This window comes from Bactrocera latifrons, unplaced genomic scaffold (assembly GCF_001853355.1).
Source record: "Bactrocera latifrons isolate USDA-ARS-PBARC rearing strain unplaced genomic scaffold, ASM185335v1 scaffold_269, whole genome shotgun sequence".
NCBI lineage: Eukaryota > Metazoa > Arthropoda > Insecta > Diptera > Tephritidae > Bactrocera > Bactrocera latifrons.
In genome coordinates this window covers 322,715-329,981 of record NW_017536285.1, presented here as the reverse complement: position 1 = coordinate 329,981, position 7,267 = coordinate 322,715, and positions in this window count along the sequence as shown.

The window sequence follows — 7,267 nt, the reverse complement described above, 5'->3', positions numbered from 1 at the left end:
TTGACATCAGGTCACCCTCGCATTTGCTCAAAACAAGAGATGAAAGAAYGAAGTAGAAAGTGGATTTACAAGTCACTGAAGCTACCCTACTTACACCAAATGGAGGCGCCAAAAGAAAACAATTGATAAGAGCAAAGGAAATTGCATCATGTTAATATTTACATTCTGTGTCGGGAAAATAAAATATTACGAGAACAGTTATTTTGGAGACTACTCGACTGACTGACTCACTTTTAGCATATTGAGAGAGCGTTACAATGGTAAATATAGTGTAAGTAAAAATATTTCAATTTCGACGGTTAGTAGAGTCTATAGAGCATGAACTACTGGATTTATATTCAACTAACGACTATTAACCAGCTGATGACTCGACTAGACTCGATTCACTATTTGGAAAACATTTTAATCAGTTGCTGAAAGGGAGAGTGTTAACAAGCAGAGAGATCTGTCGGCAAACATCAGTAGCCTTGCCTACAACTTAATACTATACTACTACAACAACATAGTWCACATGCTAACAGCTGAAGTCACCACCCGTAGTGATATGTAAAAATTCCGTTGATATGCCAGGAAGCAATGATCCGAAAGCTTCCATGTCAATTTTAGGTTAGGTTAGATGGCTGTATCAGAAGTCGTACTTGAATTACTATATATACAGTCCTTGCTCAAGACATAAAAATAGTATTACTGTCTTCGATCTTACTCGTATAAGACGGGAGAGCAACTAGTTGCCAATAAAAATTTGCAAAGCCGTATAGTTTATATTACAACCAGTTCGGTTGGATWTCTGAAAGTATGGGCTCCCAAGTGTTGAGATGGCGATTCCACATCGCCTTATTCCATACAGCTTTTTCTGCTAGTGTCCAGTAAGATTTCCAACCTTACAGAATCCCCACAACTAGGGAGAGGCARGCCTTACTTAGGGCAAAAGCCTGAAAAGAATCGAAAGCATATGAAGTAGAATATTTGTGGATAAGGGAGCACCGACCCGATCCTATTCCAGCCTGGAGGCCCTTTGGATAGTCTCTGTTATAAAGGAGGTTGTAGCCCGTAGCAGTATAACTACCGCTACCTTRATGGCTGCAAACGTGGCTTGAAAAACACTGCAATAGCTAGAAAGTCTGAAAMTGAACTTGATAGAGAGTTCCTTACAATATATCCCTCTACCGCGTGAAGCTTTAACTTAATCTTAAAGAGACTCACTCTTCTTTAATGGGTTCTACCCACCCAAAACTCCCTCGCTGGTATGTGGGAAGCGAAGAAGTCGCCAGAGTTTGATGTGTTCATYTAGAAACACAGATTCTCTGAGTTTGATATCAACTTTCGCGGTCATACCCCTTCCGGCTATATCTATGGGYACTATATGCAAACTGGCATTTTCTAGATACCTCCTTTGCATAAAGACTATATAGAACATAATGGGCTTTACTACAGCATCGTCGAGCCAGAGAACCACTTTCGGTGTGAGACCCCACCTTTTGAAAATGTCTACGTCGCAGCAATATAAGGCAATCAATGAGTTTTTTGCTCAATTCTCGATATTAGGCATGCATAAAAGGACGAGCCCTAAATATTATACTTCATTATATCCGCAGGTTGCAGGCAAATGCTTCCCATTTCATGCTATGGTACCTCCAGTATCTGTTATCCCCTGATAAATAAAAACAAGATCCATAGAATAGAGGAAAGAACTTCGTCTTGTGTTGCGCTTCTACTCACATTTCGCCGAGCACCATTCCATCATTATCACACTGTTGAACAAAAGACTGAAAAGAAGTTGTATGAGGTGCGATTCAACCCCAAAATCGTTCGGGGCTGTTACAACTGGTTCCGTCAAGATGATGTCGCAAGCTCCCTCAATATCTAAGAAGGTCTTAACATAGAGTTTTTTATACCGTATGACTTACTCAAACATTGAAATAACAGTATGCACTGTAGTTTCATAAGAACGTCGTATAAATAATTATTTGAAAACAAATCTTCTTGGAATAAGAGGTATTAAGTTTTTTTCCATTTCTTAAGTTCGGTTCAACCGTCAGCCTAAAATCTGTACATGGCGACAATTTTATCAATTTTATGTTTGTACTTTTGGCTTTGTGCACCTTTACAATATGCAATACGCTTCTTATAATGTTCAGTAAAAAGGAGCAGCCTGAAGTCTTTGGCCGTAATGTGGGAGCTCTTATCAGTCTTCGGGAGGTCTAATTCGTCCATAGGCCCCCTTTTACAGTCTTACGATGTTCGCTTAGATAGATGCCAACCAGTTGTATAATGTTTGAATCTATAAATGTAGTATATGTGTTGAGAAAGCTGCACGCATTCCTAGGAAGCTTCTCGCAGCTAAATGAATATATACATACTCGTACATACATCCATATTTATGCAGTGTCTTCTAGTTAGTCGGGGTCGTACTGTCTCAAATACATTTTATCAAGAAAAAGATAAAAAAAAAGTGTAGCCGACAAAAAATTAAGCTGCTATTGGTTATTGACTTTTGTTTTGAGTGTGTTTGCATTATTGTTGTTTTGAAGCGAACGATGGCAGACAGCAATTATGTCAAATTTGATAAAATTCAAGTGCTTGCCATAAAAAGGCATACACAGAGATTTGAGCGATTAACTGATAATAACAATATGAATAACATAAGTACATACACACGCACATTACCAGCATATTGACTTTTAATGTCATACCTATACACACACAAACACACWCACCAACAAGTATGTATGTAAGTCAGTGCAAATGAGTGCCAAGTGAATGAGGCTATATTTAGAAAAGAAGAAGATACTATTAGATACTAAGATACTATTATTTTTAAGTTACTCATGCCGGTTGTGACATTTACGTAGCAGGCAAGTGTGTGTGTGTGTGTTTGGATTTATTTCCGGCAATGCGGTCAATTAAAAAACCCTTAAATATCAATAAAAATGAATGTATTCAATTGAAAAGTTTGGCCTAAATTGTTCAGTATTTATATTTTACATTTGTTATTGTTTTGGCAAGCAATTTAAACTATGGAATGTCATACGTAATCAAGTAGAGGCCCGCCTCAAACTGGCTTTACTATGTAGACACAATTTTTTGGAATATTTCGAGCATTAACTGCCACTTGTCACAAGTCTTCACTCAAGTCTCAAGCGGCATGTGTGAAATGCTAAAAGGATTTCCCCTTGGGGACTCGTAATTTCATACACTTCAGTTTATTTTTCGTACAAATAAAATAATAAAATACTTAAGAGTCGCTGACAAATAAAAAAGTAACTAATCTTCTTCAAGGAACAATAAGAAAACACTCGAATAGTATGTATAGAGACTTGTAAATACTAACTAACTTTTCGAGTAACCAATTTTTGAAACTAAAGAATATGTTGGTGATTAGACAGATGATTTATTAGGGTAAACTGTTGTACTTATAAGGATGATAGCTTTCAGAACATTACTTTGCCGTTACATATTTGTAAGCATAAGGGYCATTGTATGGGTTACAGTCTAATTATATCCATTATATTTTCTTGTCTATTTTTAAAACTGAGTCCAAATCAGAGCGTTATGATTAGAGCTTTGGTATAACACTGAATAGATGTTAAAATATTATAAAAAGGGTCAAGAACAACTAAAAAGTTTTGAAGCAAGTACTTGACTGGTAACCACTTGAGCTTTGTTTGGTTGTTTACAGCAAATCTTGGCTACCAAGTATAAAGTACTAAAGTGACTCCACTTCAACCATCCCAATATGTAAACAGTGCTTCACTTAATTCCACATAAGCTGRTTAATGGCTCTGATCGAAACTGGTAACAGTTGGACTTCGGAAGTTGACTGGCTTGCATGACTTAATATTTGGCATAAACGCGCACAGTAGAAGAGCCGAAAGCGCTGAAAATTGTTCCCGCTCTGGATTTCTTGTAGGCTGCTACAGCTAGTAGACTTCGTYCCTGGAATGTCAGCCGAATACGAATCTCAATAGTCGTCTGTTATATCCTTCAAATATGTCAGAATGTTGATGTTCAGTTGTTTGCGGTGTAGAAGCTTTGAAGTCATATTTTGCGTGTAAAATTTATAGACGARTCTCATTGAAATTACTTCTAGGTTTTCAAAAATAGAACCATACACAAYTGTTAGCGCTATCGTTGGACCTTATTATATTGATATTCTTAAATTAATTTCGAGAAAGGTCTGTCTGGTGGCGACACATGTTCTCAAGATGGGGCTGAAAGATCGAGAAGACTGTAGGAAATGCCTAGAGCAGGCCACCAGAGAAGCAATGGGGCATCTCTTGTGCACTTGTCCCGCATTAGCAACACTACGTCTATCAGATTAACCTATCAGATTAACCTAACCTACCAGATTAACCTAACCAAATCAAATTTCGAGGAATTTTGCCGTGTTGACAGTCCTTGGCCGGATAAAACTTCGATTCCGTTCGGGTTACGTAGACTCGACTGTCTTGTGAACGGACCATCGTTACGCTGAAATCATTTGGTGCTCTCAATGAAATTGTTATACTTTTTGTGAACAGGTTTTYTGAAGGTTTAGTCATTTTTTAAAGAATTCCTAATAGAACTCGGCATTCACAGAGAAGTTAGCCCCATTTTTAGTGCATGCTCTCTAAAAGGCAAATGCGCCGTGCCTTTAAGTCTGTATGTAATATTTCGGGACATATTTAATAAGTTCTTGGTTCGATTCCTGTCATAATTGGGCCATAACTGCWTTGTTATCTTGCAGTTTGTTGTTGATTTCCCTTAGCTTAGAGTGGTTATTGAGATTGGATATAGTCTGATTTACTAAAGTTTCGCTGGACCAGGCTGGATCTATGTCGGTATTTTTTACGATTCCAAATCTCCTAATTCATTTATTCTGGCTCGGACGGGCATGGCTTAATTGACCTATTAATCCTGCACCAGCTGCTCTTTGTAATCAGTTATAAACATACATTTTTCGAAGGTGGCAATTTACGTTTGGAATAAATTTTTCTAGAAACTACTTGGCAACACCATTACCGGTTACAGTGCATTTAAACATTAGCTTCATCAAGGTCAAAGCAATATTCCAACACACAATAACAATTTGCTGTCAGATAACAGTTGGCAGCCGACAACACAACAAAAGCACGCATTTCCCGAATTTTGCGTATCTACGAGTAGTACCCGCTTAATAGCTTTCGTACGAACAAAAACACCTTCAAACATGCAAACATACACACACACACACAGAAATTCATGACTAGTGCATAACGCCAAAGCTCTGCTAATATTCAAACACTTGACTCAGGTGTTATCAGAACGCAAACGCAATTCTCTCTGTATGAATGCAGGAACATATGACTTTGGTATGTACATATGTATATTTTTAATGTRTATGGGTGGATGCTTTAAATAATTTTCTAAATTATGTGCTTACATACATACATACATATGTATTTGTGTGACAGGAAAAAGGAAACCGGAGAGTTCAATGACCAAGTTTGCAAAAAAAAACAAAAAAAAAAAAAAAAGAGGCATTAATGCACATACACAGCGGCGTATTTTTCATACTTACATATGTATATACTCGTACATACATATGTGTGCGTATGGTATGAATAGATTACAAAGTGAAGAAGGTGTTGAAATATTTCATTTGCTTCGAAGCAATCAATTATTTTGTTTACAAGCTATCACGTAATTAGTGCAACTATAAATTCATTACACACACATCATCTACTATATATGTATGCATGTATGTTTTTACATATGTAGATGTGTCGCTGTTTTGCAATATTGCCAAATTTCCCATTAGCGGCGCTGAAAATTCCTCAACGCCTGCAGACGCTTGTCTAGCTTATCAACTCTTTGGTGTTTTTCTATTTCAGCAATAAAAAAWAAATTMTAATTTGTTTKTACAAATGTATACATGTTTGTATRTACATATATATACATATATATTTGCTTTCGTCTAATTGTTTGTTTGCTTTTGCGTTTGATTTTATTGTGTCTTCTGCTCAATTCAAAATAAAACATTTACGTATGTAAATAACACGCACGAGCACCTACTAATATACATGCATGCAAGCGATTGAGTGAAGCTAACAAACCACTGCTGTAGGGATTGTGTGTGCCTGCTCTCACCAACACAAATTTGTCTTTATGTATATATTAGATAACAGTAATGCGTGGTGCCATATGCGGAAGCGGAAATCTTATAAATTCACCACAGCACTGATGGCAACGGCATACAATGATAGGCTTCGAAAGTGTTGCAGAGAGCACCCCTTCTCTTGCGCTGAGCAAATTCTCACCACCACACTTGAAAGCGAACATGTTGCTTAACAGTGCTGCTCTGAATGTGTGCAGAGCAGAATTTATTGAAGTAAATAGYCGGGCAGTGTTGTGCATTTTTTACTGTTAGCAGTTGGCAGTAATAGCGTGCTGTGAGTAGCAGCGTTTTAAATGCACTTTCAACAGTGAGTGTTAAATTGTAGCTGTTTTCAAGCAGTCAATGTTAATGGAATGCAAGTTTTACATAGTATGTTCTGCAGTTGATCGTTTGCATTTAGTAACAGCAGTTAATGTTAATGTAATAACTAATTAGAAAATGTTAGTTTTGACGACAACATTTAAGTGCAAATTTGTACAGTTGTTTTTTTGTTTTATAATATTCAAAAGTATTAGTGCATTTATTTATTTTTAGGTGCTGCTCATTCAAATTGAGTACTTTTTCTTTTCCTGCTCAAATGTAAATTTTGATTATGACTCAAAAAATTAAGAATGCGGATTAGCGTTYAAATATTGCAATTTGATGACGGATATAACAGATAATTTTAGTATATACATACATACATGAAAATTGTTGTAAAATTTTACAGTTTTCAATATAAAAATGTTGAGCCTTTTTTTATTAGAATATAAAAAATAATTTAAAAATACTATGTATATTATAGATATATACATACATATATTAATTTATGTTTTTAAGTCAATTTTAAAGCGAGAAATTTTATTTTGAAAAAAAAAACAATAAAATTATGAAAGGTATCAAAGGTTTATTTCTAGCTATGTTTTCCCCACATAATGCAGTTTTCTGTTTAAAATTTTAATTGTTTGCTTAATTTTTATACGATTTAGCGGAAGAAGTCCATGATGCTTAAATGTCTATTAATATCTCTATTAATATTAATAATAAACACCAAAAGATTTTTATTAAGAATCCATTTTTTTATTTTCCTCTACTTGAAATAAAATAAATAATTTGAAACTATGTATTTTAATATGCTGCAAACGTTTGACG